A 19,583-nucleotide genomic window follows, 5' to 3' on the forward strand; every position below is an offset into this window, starting at 1 on the left:
TCGAGCCCTGGTCCGTGAAGATTCCACATGCCGCGGAGCAACTAAGCCCATGCACCACAACTACTCTCTAGAGCTCGAGAGCCACAGCTACTGAGCCTGCGTGCCTAGAGCCCGTGCTCCACAACAAGAGAAGCCACCGCAATGAGAAGCCCATGCACCACAACGAAGAGTAGTTCCTGCTTGCCGCAACTAGAGAAAGCTCGCGTGCAGCAATGAAGACCCCAACGCAGCCAAAAATAAATAAATTAACACAAACAAACCAACCAGAAATAGACTCACAGACATAGAAAATAAATTTATGGTTACCAAAGGGGAAAGGAGGGGGAAGGATAAATTAGGAATTTGGGACCAACAGATACAAACCACTGTATGCAACATAGATAAACAACAAGGGCTCACTGCACAGCATAGGGAACCATATTCAACATCCTGCAACAACCTTCAATGGAAAAGAATCTGAAAAAGTATACACAACCAAATAACCCTTCTGTGCACCTCAAACACTCTAAATAGCCATTTCCATTTTAATAGTGGGATGGGGACTGTAGCCTTCAATCTGAAAGTCTTCAGCCTTGAAGTCATCGATTTTCTCAACTTTTCCAAGGATTTTGAGCTTTGGGAAAGGCCTTGATTCTCCGTGAAGCTGCATTTTCAGCAGCTCAATGTGATCCAGGTAAATGTGTGCATCTCTCAAAGTGTGTACAGAGTCACCTGGCTTCAGGCCTGTGATGTGTTCGGTCATGTAGGTGAGCAGGGCATAGCCGGCGAGGTTGCAGGACACACCCAGGCCCCTGTCTCCTGACCTCTGGTACAGCTGCAGGACAGCTGATGGTTCACCACGTAGAAGTGGCAAAGGGCATGGCACAGGGGCAGGGTGGCGGGGTATGAGAGGAAGATCTTTCGATTCCAAGCACATAGGATGATTCTTCTGTCTTCAGGGTTGGTTTTGATTGTGTCAGTCACCTTTTGCAGTTGGTCTACTCCTTGACCTGAATAAATTTAAATCCACATCCTTGTATTCAGCCACCAAAAGCCTCCACTGAAAGCTATAAACTAGGCCTAAATCCTCTTCTTCTCTGGTGGAGAGTACCAGGCTGTCCAAGAAGTCTCGGGACCTGTAGGCATCCCAGATTTTTACTCCCTTGGAAGACAGCTCCTTAGCATTTGTGGAGCCCTTGATCAACCACAGCTCATCCCCAAAACCCTTCCAGAAAACACTTTTCTGTCAGCAGAAGAAATTCATCTCTCAGGCTATAGTGTGCCTGTGAGAGGAGCATCTTCAGGGAGCCGGTGCGGGTGTGGTCATCCTTCGGAAGCCGCAGCAGAGGATGTTCTATATCTGACCCCGGTACTGCAGCTCCCTAGGGGTGGGGATGGCAGCAACTCGGAGCCTGGGGGATGCGGAGATCCGACGGTGACGGTGGCGGGCGAGGTGGCCCTGTCCTTTCCGATGCCTCTTTTCCCTCTGTCTCTCAGGAGACCCCGTATCTTCCTGTGACCACTAAAGTCTTTTTCTTCTTAGTCACAGTTTCAATCTCCCCTTTTATTTCTTAAACATAGTAAACATACTTGTAGGTTTCTTCCAGTATCTGAAGTTTATAGGTTAGTTCATGTCATCTGCTGTTTCTGCTGACTCTTTCACGGTGAGTTAAATCCTTCCCGTGGTTTGGGATTTTTGACTCTGACTTCATAATTTTTACCCATGGGAATTTTTGAAGCCTACTTTGAAGGTGGGTTCTTTTAGGATTTTCATTTGTTTCTGCCAAATGTCTGGGGCATTACCAATGTGGGACCTGTTTATCCTGAAGTATTTATTTAAGGTTTCTCAGTCCAAGGTATTATGTGTTTGGGCTACAAACTTTCGGAAGAATCAGCTTGTGTTAAGAATTCTCGAGGGAGATTTCCGCCCCCTCTATCTAGTGACAACATTTAGGGCTGGGCAGGCAATTTTATTTGCTGCCTCCTTTGGCTGTGGCTGGCTGATTTCTTGTTCACCCTGACATTGTGAGTGTGGCTTTTTGTGGCTCCACTTTATGGAGGGAGGAGATCTCCTATAGGACATCTGACTTTAGATTGACCCTTATGATCTTTAAGGTCAGAAAATGAATTTCAAGGACTCTGGAGTTGGGCAAATGCCCTCAGAGTAAATGTCAACTTTGGGGCTCTACTCCTCTGTGTTTCCGCTTTCTCTTGATTTTTGGGTTTTGAGGATTCTTAATTTTCTTAGTGAGCCCATAAACGCCTTAAAAAATGATGTTTTCAGTATTCCACCCAGAGTTTTTAATTGCTCTGGGCAAAGCATTGTTGGCAGAGGTAGGCTGGGCTGCTTCCCCTTACTTTGGTCAGCCTTAGCAGATAAGAATTTCTTCCTTCTAGCCCTGAGTTATTTTCCTTGACAAATTGACAAATCTCAGTGTAACATCTACATCTCCTCTGTGAATGTACATATGATCTCCTCTGATTATGAACTTTTTTCAGTGCCTTTTAAATGTTTTTTTAATTTTACAATATGCCTCAGTGGAACTGACCTTACTTGGGGCTACAGAAGAATGTGTAAATGGCTTCTGGGCTACTTGGAATGCCTAAATATACTATCCTAAATGGACATTTCCCAGTGAAGCTGATTTATGAACAGAAATCAGTGTTGAGAAATGATGGCATATGAAATAAAATTTTGGGGAAATTTCATGCATATTTCTACTATGGAGAACAGCACAGTTGATTAAAATATAGTTTATCCTTTTCTATTTATCATCTTCCATAGGATGGATACACTAGTTTCAGTAGGAAGAGATAATCCCCCCTTATTTAAATCCTTGACATAACCGTTCTGGAAACTGCCTGCCATCTTGCTGGACTGGGCAGGGGCTGAGAAGAATAAGAGAGTTTGAGGGGCTTTCAAATGTCTTGAAAATCTTCGGAATAATAAAGTTACGTGGGAGAGGAGCTTCAAGATGGCGGAAGAGTAAGACGCGGAGATCGCCTTCCTCCCCACATATACATCAGAAATACATCTACATGTGGAACAGCCCCTGCAGAACACCTACTGAATGCTGGCAGAAGACTTCAGACCTCCCAAAAGGTAAGAAACTCCCCACGTACTTGGGTAGGGCAAAAGAAAAAAGAAAAAACAGAGGCAAAAGAGTAGGGACGGAACCTGCACCAGTGGGAGGGAGCCGTGAAGGAGGAAAGGTTTCCATACACTAGGAGCCACTTCGCGGGCGGAGACTGCGGGTGGCGGAGGGGGGAAGCTTAGGAGCCACGGAGGAGAGCGCATCAACAGGGGTGCAGAGGGTAAAGAGGAGAGATTCCCGCACGGAGGATCGGTGCCGACTGGCACTCACCAGCCCGAGAGGCTTGTCTGCTCACCCGCCGGGGCGGGCGGGGGCTGGGAGCTGAGGCTCGGGCTTCTGTAGGAAGCCGGGAGAGGACTGGGGTTGGCGGCGTGAACACAGCCTGAAGGGTCTAGTGCACCACGGCTAGCCGGGAGGGAGTCCGGGAGAGTCTGGGGCTGCCGAAGAGACAAGAGACTTTTTCTTACCTCTTTGTTTCCTGGTACGCGAGGAGAGGGGTTTAAGCTCGCAGCTTAAAGGAGCTCCAGAGACGAGAGCGAGCCGCGGCTGTCAGCGCAGACTCCAGAGACGGGCATGAGACGCTAAGTCTGCTGCTGCCGCCACCAAGAGGCCTGTGTGCGAGCACAGGTCACTGTCCACACCTCCCCTCCCGGAAGCCCGTGCAGCCCGCCACTGCCAGGGTCCCGGGATCCAGGGACAGCTTCCCCGGGAGAACGCACTGCGCGCCTCAGGCTGGTGCAATGTCATGCTGGCCTCTGCTGCCGCAGGCTCGCCCCACATCCATACCCCTCCCTCCCCCCCGCCTGAGTGAGCCAGAGCCCCCGAATCAGCGGCTCCTTTAACCACGTCCTGTCTGAGCGAACAACAGACGCTCTCAAGTGACCTACACGCAGAAGCGGGGCCAAATCCAAAGCTGAACCCTGGGAGCTGTGCGAACAAAGAAGAGAAAGGGGAATCTCTCTCAGCAGCCCCAGGAGCAGCGGATTAAATCTCCACAATCAACTTGATGTACCCTGCATCTGTGGAATACCTGAATAGACAACGAATCATCCCAAATTGAGGCGGTGGACTTTGGGAGCAATGATATATATATATTTTTTCCCTTTTTCTCTTTTTCTGTATGGATGACAGGGTCTTGGTGCTCCGGCCGGGCATCAGGTCTGTGCCTCTGAGGTGGGAGAGCTGAGTTCAGGACACTGGTCCACAAGAGACCTCCCAGCTCCACGTAATATCAAACGGCGAAAATCTCCCAGATATCTCCATCTCAATGCCAAGACCCAGCTTCACTCAACGACCAGCAAGCTACAGTGCTGGACACCCTATGCCAAACAACTAGCAAGACAGGAACACAGCCCCGTCCATTAGCAGAGAGGCTGCCTAAAATCATAATAAGGCTACAGATACCCCAAAACACACCACCAGACATGGACCTGCCCACCAGAAAGACAAGATCCAGCCTCATCCACCAGAACAGAGGCACTAGTCCCTTCCACCATGAAACCTACACAACCCACTGAACCAACCTTAGCCACTGGGGACAGACACCAAAAACAACGGGAACTACGAACCAAATAAAATGTTCTCTAGAAGGAATCAATAGCAGAATAACTGAGGCAGAAGAACGGATAAGTGATCTGGAAGATAAAATAGTGGAAATAACTACTGCAGAGCAGAATAAAGAAAAAAGAATGAAAAGAATTGAGGACAGTCTCAGAGACCTCTTGGACAACATTAAACACACCAACGTTCGAATTATAGGGGTCCCAGAAGAAGAAGAGAAAAAGAAAGGGACTGAGAAAATATGTGAAGACACTATAGTTGAAAACTTCCCTAATATGGGAAAGGAAATAGTTCATCAAGTCCAGGAAGCGCAGAGAGTCTCATACAGGATAAATCCAAGGAGAAACACTCCAAGACACATATTAATCAAATTATCAAAAATTAGATACAAAGAAAAAATATTAAAAGCAACAAGGGAAAAACAACAAATAGCATACAAGGGAATCCCCATAAGGTTAACAGCTGATCTTTCAGCAGAAACTCTGCAAGCCAGAAGGGAGTGGCAGGACATGTTTAAAGTGAGGAAAGGGAAAAACCTACAACCAAGATTACTCTACCCAGCAAGGATCTCATTCAGATTTGATGGAGAAATTAAAACCTTTACAGACAAGCAAAAGCTGAGAGACTTCAGCACCACCAAACCAGCTTTACAACAAATGCTAAAGGAACTTCTCTAGACAGGAAACAAAAGAGAAGGAAAAGACCTACAATAACAAACCCCAAACAATTAAGAAAATGGTAAGAGGAACATACATATCAATAATTACCTTAAATGTAAATGGATTAGATGCTCCCACCAAAAGCCATAGACTGGCTGAATGGATTCCAAAACAAGACCTGTATATATGCAGTCTATGGGAGACCCACTTCAGACCTAGGGACACATACAGACTGAAAGTGAGGGGATGGAAAAAGATATTCCATGCAAATGGAAATCAAAAGAAAGCTGGAGTAGCAATTCTCATATCAGACAAAATAGACTTTAAAACAAAGACTATTCTATTGCAAGAGACAAGGAAGGACACTACATAATGATCAAGGGATTGATCCAAGAAGAAGATATAACAATTGTAAATATTTATGCACCCAACATAGGAGCACCTTAATACATAAAGCAAATACTAACAGCCATAAAAGGGGAAATCGACAGTAACACAATCATAGTAGGGGACTTTAACACCCCACTGTCACCAATGGACAGATCATCCAAAATGAAAATAAAAAAGGAAACACAAGCTTTAAATGATACATTAAACAAGATAGACTTAATTGATATTTATAGGACATCCAAAAACAACAGAATGCACTTTCTTCTCAAGTGCTCATGGAACATTCTTCAGGGTAGATAATATCTTGGGTCACAAATCAAGCCTTGGTAACTTTAAGAAAATTGAAATCATATCAAGCATATTCTCCAACCACAATGCTATGAGACTAGATATCAATTACAGGAAAAAATCTGTAAAAAATACAAACACATGGAGGCTAAACAATACACTACTTAATAACCAAGAGATCACTGAAGAAATCAAAGAGGAAATAAAAAAATACCTAGAAACAAATGACAATGAAAACATCATGACTCAAAACCTATGGGATGCAGCAAAAGCAATTCTAAGAGGGAAGTTTACAGCAATCCAATCCTACCTTAAGAAACAAAGAACATCTCAAATAAACAACCTAACCTTACACCTAAAGCAATTAGAGAAAGAAGAACAAAAAAACCCCAAAGTTAGCAGAAGGAAAGAAATAATAAAGATCAGATCATAAATAAATGAAAAAGAAATGAAGGAAAAATAGCAAAGATCAATAAAACTAAAAGCTGGTTCTTTGAGAAGATAAACAAAATTGATAAACCATTACCCAGACTCATCAAGAAAAAAAGGGAGAAGACAAATCAATAGATTTAGAAATGAAAAAGGAGAAGTAACAACTGACACTGCAGAAATACAAAGGATCATGAGAGATTACTACAAGCAACTCTATGCCAATGAAATGGACAACCTGGAAGAAATGGACAAATTCTTAGAAATGCACAACCTTCTGAGACTGAACCAAGAAGAAATGGAAAATATGAACAGACTAATCACAAGCACTGAAATTGAAACTGTGATTAAAAATCTTCCAACAAACAAAAGCCCAGGACCAGATGGCTTCACAGGCAAATTCTATCAAACATTTATAGAAGAGCTAACACCTATCCTTCTCAAACTCTTCCAAAATATAGCAGAGGGAGGAACACTCCCAAACTCATTCTACGAGGGCACCATCACCCTGATACCAAAACCAGACAAAGATATCACAAAGAAAGAAAACTACAGGCCAATATCACTGGTGAACATATATGCAAAAATCCTCAACAAAATACTAGCAAACAGAATCCAACAGCACATTAAAAGGATCATACACCATGATCATGTGGGGTTTATCTCAGGAATGCAAGGATTCTTCAATATATGCAAATCAATCAATATGATACACCATATTAACAAATTGAAGAATAAAAACCATATGATCACCTCAATAGATGCAGAAAAAGATTTTGACAAAATTCAACACATATTTATGATAAAAACCCTCCAGAAAGTAGGCATAGAGGGAACTTACCTCAACAGAATAAAGGCCATATATGACAAACCCACAGCCAACATCATCCTCAGTGGTGAAAAACTGAAACCATTTCCTCTAAGATCAGGAAAAGACAAGGTTGCCCACTCTCACCACTATCATTCAACATAGTTTTAGAAGTTTTAGCCACAGCAGTCAGTGAAGAAAAAGAAATAAAAGGAATCCAAATCAGAAAAGAAGAAGTAAAGCTGTCACTGTTTGCAGATGACATGATACTATACATAGAGAACCCAAAAGATGCTACCAGAAAACTATTAGAGCTAATCAATGAATTTGGTAAAGTAGCAGGATACAGTATTAATGTACAGAAATCTCTTGCATGCCTATACACTAATGATGAAAAATCTGAAAGTGGAATTAAGGAAACACTCCCATTTACCACTGCAACAAAAAGAATAAAATACCTAGGAATAAACCTACCTAAGGAGATAAAAGACCTGTGTGCAGAAAACTATAAGGCACTGATGAAAGAAATTAAAGATGATACAAATAGATGGAGAGATATACCATGTTCTTGGATTGGAAGAATCAACATTGTGAAAATGACTCTACTACCCAAAGCAATCTACAGATTCAATGCAATCCCTATCAAAGTACCAATGGCATTTTCCACAGAACTAGAACAAACAATCTCACAGTTTGTATGGAAACACAAAAGACCCTGAATAGCCAAAGCAATCTTGAGAAAGAAAAACAGAGCTGGAGGAATCAGGCTCCCTGACTTCAGACTCTACTACAAAGCTACAGTAATCAAGACAGTATGGTACTGGCACAAAAAGAGAAATATAGATCAATGGAACAAGATAGAAAGCCCAGAGATAAACCCATGCACATATGGTCACCTTATTTTTTTTTTTTTTTGTGGTACACGGGCCTCTCACTGTTGTGGCCTCTCCCGTTGCGGAGCGCAGGCTCCGGACGCGCAGCCTCAGCGGCCATGGCTCACGGGCCCAGCCGCTCCGCGGCATGTGGGATCTTCCGGGACCAGGGCACGAACCCATGTCCCCTGCATCGGCAGGCGGATTCTCAACCACTGCGCCACCAGGGAAGCCCTGGTCACCTTATTTTTGATAAAGGAGGCAAGAATATACAATGGAGAAAAGACAGCCTCTTCAATAAGTGGTGCTGGGAAAACTGGATAGCTACATGTAAAAGAATGAAATTAGAACACTCCCTAACACCATACACAAAAATAAACTCAAAATGGATTAAAGACCTAAATGTTAGGCCAGACACTATCAAATCTTAGAGGGAAACATAGGCAGAACACTCTATGACCTCATTCACAGCAAGATCATTTTTGACCCACCTCCTAGAGAAATGGAAATAAAAACAAAAATAAACCAATGGGACCTAATGAAACTTAAAAGCTTTTGTACAGCAAAGGAACCCATAAACAAGGCCAAAAGACAGCCCTCAGAATGGGAGAAAATAGTTGCAAAGGAAGCAACCTACAGAGGATTAATCTCCAAAATATACAAACAGCTCATGGAGCTCAGTATCAAAAAAACAAACAACCCAATCCAAAAATGGGCAGAAGACCGAAATAGACATTTCTCCAAAGAAGATATACAGATTGCCAACAAATACATAAAAGAATGCTCAACATCATTAATCATTAGAGAAATGCAAATCAAAACTACAATGAGACATCATCTCACACCAGTCTGAATGGCCATCATCAAAAAATCTACAAACAATAAATGCAGGAGAGGGTGTGGAGAAAAGGGAACACTCTTGCACTGCTGGTGGGAATGTAGATTGATATAGCCACTATGGAGAACAGTATGGAGGTTCCTTAAAATACTAAAAATAGAACTACCATAGGACCCAGCAATACCACTCCTGGGCATATACCCTGAGGAAACCATAATTCAAAAAGAGTCATGTACCACAATATTCATTGCAGCTCTACTTACAATAGCCAGGACATGGAAGCAACCTAAGTGTCCATTGACAGATGAATGGGTAAAGAAGATGTGGCACATATATACAATGAAATATTACTCAGCCATAAAAAGAAATGAAATTGAGTTATTTGTAGTGTGGTGTGGTGGATGGACCTAGAGTCTGTCATACAGAGTGAAGTAAGTCAGAAAGAGAAAAACAAATACCATATACTAAAGCATATATATGGAATCTAAAAAAAAAAATAAAGATCATGAAGAATGTAGGGGCAGGATGGGAATAAAGACACAGACCTACTAGAGAATGGACTTGAGGACACGGGGAGGGGGAAGGGTAAGCAGGGACAACGTGAGAGAGTGGCATGGACATATACACACTACCAACTGTAAAACTGATAGCTAGTGGGAATCAGCCGCATAGCATAGGGTGATCAGCTCAGTGCTTTTTGACCACCTAGAGGGGTGGGATAGGGAGGGTAGGATGGATACACAAGAGGGAGGAGATATGGGGATATATGTGTATGTATAGCTGATTCACTTTGTTATAAAGCAGAAACTAACACACCGTTGTAAAGCAATTATACTCCATTAAAGATGTTTAAAAAAAAAAAAAAAAGTCAAATGGGAGGACCGAACTCAGCTCTCACGTCCAGTGATGGGGAATGATGATGATACATGGTTACCCTAGACTTGAATTTGTTGAAAGGGGATACAGGAGTTTAGATCTCAGACATTTCAGAAACTTTCTTTCCTTTTTTCAGATTTAAAATCCAAAACTATATAAATGGGTGAAATTTTCTGCCTTGAGAACTGATCAATGCTTTTTTAAATGGTGGGTTAGATCCAAGGCAATTTGCTTAATATTGTCATTATCTATATGAATTGCTGGTCTTTCTTCTGTAGTTTAAGTTCCTGTTACTTTTGAATGTTAATTATTGAGATTGCTTCAGTTTGTGTTTGTGAATGCATATGTTAGATATGTACGTGTGTGTATTATTTTCGGGATGGTATCCATTCTGCCCTCCTATATTTATTTCTTAATCTTGATTACAACCTGCAAGACAGATCACCTGGAAGCAGTTTCCATCCATCTTCCTCTGGTTCATTCATTCGAAAAATATTTGAGTGCCTCCCTTGAGCCCAGTGCTGTGCTATGTGCTCATTCAAATTTATTTAGGTCAATAATTATCGTAAAGTCTATATTTGGTAGATACTACCTGGATGAATAATGCACCCTTCCTGGACCCAAGAAAATCAGTTTTGTTAGATAGAAACATTTAAATTTTAGGAAAAATCATTTGACAGTTTTGCATCAATAAAATACGGAGATAGCTTCTTTAACTTGCTGCTTGTGAAAACCTCATCTTATAGATTCTATTTAATCGAAGTGAACTAGGAAAATGTTACTTTTTTGCATTCTCTTTTTTATTTTACCTCTTTCTGAAACACTGTAGGGTCTAATGTCACCTTTCCCTTTAGCATTTAGCAAATAAAACATAAGTATGATTTTCCATATACATAAATGATCCATGCCAAAAAAGAGGGAATTTTATCTTGTGTCTTCATAGTGGGGAATGTTGCAGGTAGTCATATTTTCCAAGATCCTGTAAGGATTTGACAGAACATAAAGGAACAAGGCCCAGGTATTTGCTGGATAGCTTAGGTTTACTTTAAATGTAGAAAAATACCACCAATAGAAAATAAGTGGGGAAAACTGAAATCTAGAAATTTTTTTTTTTTTTTTTTTTTTTTTTTTAGGACTTCAGTGTTCTTATTTTCAAAGATACTTAGTAATGTGAATGAGGCAACATGATACTCCCTGCTAGAGATTGTAAGGAAATCTGCTGGAGTGATCGAGATAGAACTATGAGTAGTTCATAACTTATTTGTTTAAAAAAAAGGATGCTTTCAGATTATAATACCAATAGTAATAGTAAGTTGTACCACTGAGTGTTTAGTGTGTGCCAGGAACTTCTCTAAGTATATTATTAACTCTAATCTTCATGGCAATCTACTGTGAAGTGTGTATTATTATGATCTGCATTTTACAGATAAGAAAATGGAGGCACAGTAAAGTTAAGTAATTTGTCCAGATCACAGCAAGATGTGACAAGATTCGAACCCAGAAGGACTGACTCTATAAAGTCCGTGGTCCTAAGCTTTACTACCTCCTGTTTGCCTTTTGATTACAACAGTATGAACATTTTCACTATCCATCTTGTTTTCCATAATATTTTTAATCTTTTAATTCACTTAGAAAATCTTATTTTTTTTTTATAGATTGTGAAAATGCCACCCAAGACATTGCCCAATATATTAAAAGATTAGTGGAGTCCAAATTTACAAATTGCAAGATGGGATGTTTTTATTGATGGCGATTTGCATTCTGAAATAGTTATACTGTTTGCATATATCTAAAAAGTATTATTAAAAAAGGAGAGAGAGAGAGAGAGAGAGAGAGAGAGAGAGAGAGAGAGAGAGAGAGAGAGAGAGAGAGAGAAGGCTTCACATACACACAAAACTCCACAGTGATAAATTGGATAATTCACAGTGATGTCTAATCTTCTTAGGAAATGGACTGTTTTCTTCTAGTCTTTGACTGTTCATACTGATATTTAGAGTAGTATATCCTCATTAACCCCTTCCGTTAGATGGTGGTCTAAAATTATGCTTCCGTTGTGCTTCTGTCCTCCCTCGGGAAGCGAAAGATGATGAATTCAGCATAAAGCTGGACCTCACTGTATAAGTACGTAGCCTGACTGCTGCACACATCAGGATAACTTTCATGATACGTAGAGGTAACACAATGGAAATCACTGTTTAGAAATCCAATTTATCTTGCTGTGAATAGAATTGCCTCCAATCCTGATGACAATTAGTTTTGTTCTGTAACACTGTTATAGAAATGTGACATTGAAAAACTACTTGTAATCTACTGAAGCATTCGTCTACCATGAGTTCATGCCATGGAGGGAAAAAATCCCTATATAAGTGTTAATTCCACTTATGTGAAAAAACATAAAAGGTTTTTTCACAAAGAGCAGCCACAAGGTCAGGTATGACTGCTGAGGTAAGGAAGTGAAGGCTTCCCTGAAACTTTTAGTTGCTTATACATTCTATTAAAGCTGCAAAATTCTGCTGATTCTTTTTTCTCAAAAATCACTGGGGTTGCGGCTCAGTCACATTATGGATTAAGCGGGGAGTGATGCCAGCCTTTAATGTTTCCTGGAACTGTATAGAGCCTGCCACTGATGCTCTTGGCTGGCCTTGACTTTCCTCTTTGGTTCCAGCATCCTCTTCCTCTTCTTTCGACATTGCTGGTCAAGTCCATTCAGTACTTATACCATTGTGTCGAAAATCCTCAAATTGCACTTTCACATTCACTGTGAGAATAAAACACCCCCTGGTATAGAGTACTCTAGAAAAAAAAAGAAACCTGAAATATGGGTAACTTATTTTTCCACCCTCTGTAGGCAAACACGCATCAAAAGAAAAATCTGTAGTTTAATAAGATTGGACTCAGACATCTTGCAACTCAACTGTATGTGTGTTTATTGATCACTACAGGAGCTTGGAGAGATCTGGAGCAGGGCTGACTTGGGTGGGAATCCAAGTGCCACCATTTACCAGCTGTGTGGGCTGGTGCATATACTTATTTGGCAAATATTTCTAAATTTGAGTTTCTTCATTGGTAAATGGGGGATAGTAGCTATCTTGCATGGTTATTGTGGAATTAGATGTTATGTATACAGTGTGCTTAGTATATCCTAAGTGTTAAGTGCTAGCTATTATTATCAGGCTGTGTGACTTTGTTCCCATCCTTAAGGAGATTGTTCTGTAAGAAGAGAGAAAACATGCACATAAATATCTATGCTTCAAGGCAGAAGGGATGAAGGACATGAAGGAGCCTCAAAATGTCTTGATGTGGGTGCTATGGAGAGAGCCTATTGGCTGGGATATGGCAACAACCTCTTAACTGGTCTCCCTAACTCTTGTCTTGTCCCCTCCAATTTACTCTTCATAAAATAGCCAACGTGTCCTTTCTTAAATGCAAATCCTCCCATGGTTTCACATTCCCTTTGACATAAAGTGTTCAGTATATAAACTCTGCTTAATTCTCCAACTTAGTCTCTTTCCCTCTACCTTTCTCATTCCCAAACATACATTTCATGTGCCAGCTCTGCTAAGTTTTTTTTTAGTTCTGTATTAGTCAGCGTTCTCCAGAGAAACAGAACCAAATATGTATACGCACATACTCACACACATTTATTTTTATATGCATACACATACATGCAACCTGCAGTTGACCTTGAACAATGCGGGAGTTAGGGGCACCGACCCTTGCACAGTCAAAAATCCAAGTTCAACTTCACAGTCAGTCCCCTGTATCCTCAGTGCCAAATCCCCAATTCAAGCAACCTCGGACTGTTTAGTGCTATAGTATTCATTGAAAAAAATCCCCATATAAGTGGACCCATGCTGTTCAAACTCATGTTGTTCAAGGGTCAATTGTGTATGTGTGTGTGTGTGTGTATATATATATATATATATATAATAAATGATGATGATGATGAATTGGCTCACATAATTATAGAGGCTGAGAAGTCCTCAGATCTGCAGTCATCAAGCTGGAGATCCAGGAGAACCAGTGCTACAGTTTCAGTCTGAATCAAAGGCAGGGGAACTAGGATAGCTGATGGTGAAAGTTCCAGTCTGAGGGCAGGAAAAGTCTAATGTCCCAGCTTAAAACGTCAGGCAAGTGAAATTCTCTTTTACTCAGCCTTTTTTGTTCTATTTAGGTCTTCAGTTGATTGGATGAGGCTCTCGCACATTAGGGAGGGCAGTCTGCTTTACGCAGTCTATCAACTCAAATTTCAATCTTATCTAGAAGCACCCTCACAAACATAGTAATATTTGGCCAAATATCTGGGCACCTCATTGGCCCAATCAAGTGGACACATAAAATTAACTATCACAAGTTTTAAGAACATGGCTTGTTCTCATTTACTGTTGTTCTTTTGCACTTGCTGTTCCCTATGCCTGGACTACGCTTGGTCTCCCGACCCCTAGCTCATTCCTACTGCATCTTCAGGTCTCAGTGTGCAAGTCACTCCTTCCAGACTGGGGTAGGTCCCTCTCCTGTGGTACTCTCCAGCTTCCCTATCGTAGCTTGCTTCTCTGTGCACTGTGATTTCCTGTTTACTTGTCTCTGTCACAGAGAACTTGTCAAGAACTTGTCTTTATTGCTTCTATAATATATCGCCTGTGTCTAATGCAGGATTCAGCTCATTGAAGTCACCCAATAGTTGTTCATTGAATGAATGAATAGATTTAGTGAAGGAGGTGGAAGTTAATGTGGGTCTTAGGGGAAGGAAGATTTCATAAGAAGTGTAATGTCCAATTTGGGAAAAACAGCTACAGGGAATACCAAAATATTCACCAGGGAATTAAGACTTCAGATGTTTGTAGAGAGATTCTGAAAGCCAGTAGTCATCTTCTATACCCCAAATAATTGTAGTCATCATAAAATAGTCTCCAGGAGGCAAGGGGCTTTGTTTTGCATCATATTTTAAGAAACTTTACTCTTAAATTTTTATGTATGAAAAATTCGAAGATATAGAAGTTGAAAAATAGTATAATGAAGCTCTGTATACTCACCTTAAACAATTATTAACATTGCCACATTTGCTGCTGCTTCTTTTTTTTTGGCTGAAGAATTTTAAAGCAAATCCTGGACAATCTGATATTTTTTGCCCCTAAATATTTAAATGTATTTATAAATGTATTTATTTTTTATTTATTTGTTTATTTTTGGCTGCACTGGGTCTTTGTTGCTGTGCCTGGCCTTTCTCTAGCTGTGGCCAGCGGGGGCGGGGGCGGGCTACTCTTCATTGTAGAGCACTGGCTTCTCACTGCGGTGGCTTCTCTTGTTGTGGAGCCCAGGCTCTAGAGCGCAGACTCAGTAGTTGTGGCACAGGGGCTTAGTTGCTCTGCGGCATGTGGGATCTTCCCGGACAAGGGCTCGAACCCGTGTGCTCTGCATTGGCAGGCGGATTCTTAACCACTGTGCCACCAGGGAAACCCTAAATATATTTATATATCTTTAAAAATAAGAATATCTTCTTCTTTGTTAAAAAATTAATTAATTAATTTTTGGCTGCATTGGGTCTTGGTTGCTGTGCACGGGCTTTCTCTAGTTGCAGCAAGCAGGGGCTACTCTTCATTGCGGTGCACGGGCTTCTCATTCCAGTGGCTTCTCGTGTTGTGGAGCCCGGGCTCTTGCGGGCTTCAGTAGTAGTGGCATGTGGGCTTCAGTAGTTGTGGCTCGCGGGCTCTAGAGTGCAGGCTCAGTAGTTGTGGCACATGGCCTTAATTGCTCCGTGGCATGTCGGATCTTCCCAGACCAGGGCTCGAACCCATGTCCCCTGCATTGACAGGCGGATTCTTAACCACTGTGCCACTGGGGAAGTCCCAAGAATATCTTCTTAACCACTGTATCACATAATAATGGTGTATATAATGGCATTATAGCCCCCCCCAAATTAGCAATATTTCCTTAGTGTCATTTAATATCCAGTCCATGTTTGATTTCTCAAAAATGTCCTTTTTTATTTTAACAATTGGTTTGTTTGAGGTAGAATGCAAATAAGGCACACACATCTGATTGTTATGTCTCTTGAGTCCTTTAAAATCTTTAACAGTATCCTTACCCACCCTTTTTACTCATGTCATTGACTTGTTGAAAAGTCCAGATTAGTTGTCATGGAGAATAGCTCTCATTCTGATTTGTCTGATTGTTTCTGAATGGTAGCTTTTAGCCTGTTCTTCTTTCCCTTGTATTTTCCATAAACTGGAAGTTAAAGTCTTAAGTTCAGATTCAACATTTTGACAAGAATATGTCATAGGTGGAGTTGGGTACTTCATACATATTATATCAGGATGTACATATTGTCCTTTGGTTTTAGGGATGCTAAGAGTGATCATCTGATCCTTCTGTTGTAAAGTTGCATGTTTCCCCTTATAATCAGTGAGGTGTTACTTTGGTACTCCATGGATATCTGGTTATCATTATCCTTTTACCTAAGTGTTTCGCCAACTATTTATGGTTGCCTGAACAATGATTCTATTAAGGGTTGCAAATGGTGATTTTCTAATACTATAATTCCTGCTATATTTGTTAGTTGGAATTCTTCTGAAAAGAAGAGCTTTCTCTCATCAATTAGAGCTATTTGGTATTCCAAAATAAAGTCTCTTTTTTTAAGACAGGCAAGATAAATTCTAAATTTATTCTCTTCAAAGGTCTTTTTAAAAAGTTTCATCATGGATTTTTATATATTCATTGTATTTCAACCAATTGCAATCATTATTCTCTTTGATGTTCATATTGTCCCATTTCTGGCCAGTTAGAGTTCCCTTAAGTTGGTTTCTGTGACTTGTTGACAAGTCCCTTTAAACTTTGATGGTTTCCTCGCTTTCTAGAGCAACAAAGTGTTCCAAACTCATCTTGTATTATTTCCTGCCCTAGGCCTGGAATCTGCTTTTTCTCCAAGGAGTCCTGGTTCCTTTTAGTGGTTTGTAATATTTGAGTCCCAAATATGGTCAGTAGGGGTACTCATTACTGTTCTGTTATGGCTTTCAAGCCTTTTCAGTAGACAAGAGCTGAGTAATGTGCATTGAAAAAGCCCATGAGTTCATTCTGAAATTTCCAATTCAAATTTAACTATGTAGAGTTTTTACTTAAAAAATTACACATTTGGCTCTTTTCTGACAACCTTGATTCTTAATAACAGCAATATACTTTTCTATAGCATTATCATACTACATATATGAATAGTTAAAAATAACTACACCAATATTACTACTAGCAATTAGATTACTAAATAGAGGTTAAGGGATTTTTTTCTTTTTGTCCTTAGAATATATTTCATTAAATAAGTATGGCCAAATACTGTGTTTTAAAGCCATTTAATTATTTATTTTCTCTGTATGGTAAATTATCTTTTCTAATGACTTATACACCACTACTAATGAGTCTTCATTATACTTGAATTCTAATAGAATTAGTTCCTGGGGGGAGGGGCACTGGAGATTAGAGTTGCATTCTAAATCAATTAGTTAGAGCAACACAAAAGCAGAGGAAAAATCTGTTGTGTAAATATGTGGTCACACAACAGTTTCAATCTTACTGAGCCTTGTCAGGGAGTGGAGAACAGGAGACGTAGAATTTTCCTGCCAATGTGAATTATATGGCTTCCTGGGTAATATCAGACTTCTTCATGTTTCTTAATACACAACAAACTATGGATACTACCAGATTTCCTTTCACTTACTTGGTTTCCAGGTCATGTTGGTGTAAGCATGTACTGAACAAAAGGTTGGGAATGTGGTTACGTTAGAAGAAAAGAAGGCAGTTGTCTTTCACTAGTGTTGAAAGTGGGAATGAAGAAGATGCCTGGTGGTTTTGCTGCTTCAATGGTATACACTTTGAGTACAGCTAGGGTAGGAAGAGTGAGAGAGAAGTCAGATTAATTTTAGGGAAAAAGAGATGGAAAGTAAGGAAGGAGGTGTAGGAAGTTAAAAATTACAATAGTTCTTCTCTACTGTATCAGACACTGGCTAGACAACTTAATTAATTTAAGTAGTTCTCAGAACTCAGATCACTTTTACACTATCTCTTTAAAATGGACCAGAGGGTGTATATTGCCAATACCATTTTAGCAAAAGTTTTTAGCTTCTTCTTTATTCTGGTATAACATAGTGATCTTTCGAATTAAACATTTTCTTAGACTAGGTGTATACTTTCGGTTGAGGCTGAGACCAAGTCTCTCATTCAGTGCTTTTGTAGAGAAATAATTAGGAACATCCGTATTATAATCACTTTCATTTTATTTTCCCGAGCCCCTAGCCAAGGGTCTGGCACATAATAAGTGCTCAATAAATGTTTGTTGAATGATTGAATTGCCCAAGTACTTTTCAAACCCTTCCAACCCCAAGATGGAAGGGGGAACTAAAAATATACTCATGAAAATTTTATCCAGGCACACAATTAGATAAAGAGATATACCGATTGGAAATGCTGTAAATGTTGAAATAAGTGTATGCTCTCTACTAAAGTAAAAGGAAATATCACAAAAATCTGTGGATAATACAATAATCTTTCAGTGCTGAAAGGAGCCTTGGAAATCATCCAAACCCTCATTTTGTAGATAAGGACCCGGAGGATCAGACATGATTGTGACTTGTGCAGGGCCTCACCCTGGTAAGGGGCAGAATCAGCTGGACCTGGTTTTCTGTTTCCTCCACTCAGGCACGTACTCCAGCCTAAGATCACGCCTAATGTCCAGGCGAGGACAGAGAGGAAGAACTGACTTTCACATTCACTGAACTCCATAAAATTAGTTTGAGAACTCTCGGAGAAATCAGGCCATTTCCTGAGATGAGAATTAAATCCATCAGTTATGCATTTCAGAAAATAAATGAGAAAATACAGCAGATCAAAATAAGCCGGTTTAAACTGAGAACCACATACAGAATAGTCTCTCAAAAGACCAGATAGATCCTGCAATATTAGAGACATTTTTGCAACGATGACATAAAACTGTTGGGATGTCTGGGAGAGGGTTAGTCTTCCATCCCACCAAGAGGTTGAATAGAATGACCGGTTCTATTTTCAGTTTCCCTCATTTTCATTATGTGTTTGGGATGAACAATCACAATCTTAATTATTTCTGTTTTGGGTAAGGTTGGAGGACAAAACTAATGATGTCATCAGAGGAAGCACACAGAGAGTATTTACCATGCTGGAGCTCAGTCAACTGAAACATTTGCTAGCACATCACTCCTAGGGTGATGAGCTTGGTGAGTAGCCATGAGTTGTGCCAGCTACTCACTGAGGGTGACAGTTTAAAAACAATGGACTGAAAAATGTCATAAATTTGAAAAACAATGAACTGCCTGGTGTCAGGGTTTACAGATTGATGGGACTAGTGCCTGGAAAGCCAGAAAGAAGGAGTGTAGAAATTCACACCATTTTAACATTCAAAATGTCCCTTGCAAATGATTCACTAACAGCCATGAAGATATACACGTGTACACACGCATACGTTATTTATATTGTTTTCTATCTGTGTTTAAAATGCTCAGGAGCTGAAACTTGTTTGGAAACGTTCCGTCAAGCGAAATGGTTCCTTTTGCAATATGCAGTTAGTTTTGGTAGCTCAAACTGCCTTTAACTTTCTTTTCCCTTTCTCCCTGTGTAATTAAAGGTGAAGAGCAAGCAGGAGAGAGAGGCTTTTAACTTATTCTGGTACCCTCCCAGCAGTACTGCTGCATGCAGCCATAAAGGCTCTGCATTGCACGACATAGATTATGATGTGAATGGTGCTCCCACCCCCTAAAGTGCTGCAGTGGGGCT

The 19,583-nt window shown here is 40.4% G+C and overlaps 1 pseudogene; it reads right to left on the reverse strand.

Annotated features, from left to right (window-relative positions):
- Positions 1-505: 505 nt before the first annotated feature.
- Positions 506-19,583, reverse strand: part of LOC131767249 (thymidylate synthase pseudogene) — a 130,397-nt pseudogene continuing 111,319 nt past the window's right edge.

Source organism: Kogia breviceps, chromosome 12 (assembly GCF_026419965.1).
Source record: "Kogia breviceps isolate mKogBre1 chromosome 12, mKogBre1 haplotype 1, whole genome shotgun sequence".
Taxonomy (NCBI): Eukaryota; Metazoa; Chordata; class Mammalia; order Artiodactyla; family Physeteridae; genus Kogia; species Kogia breviceps.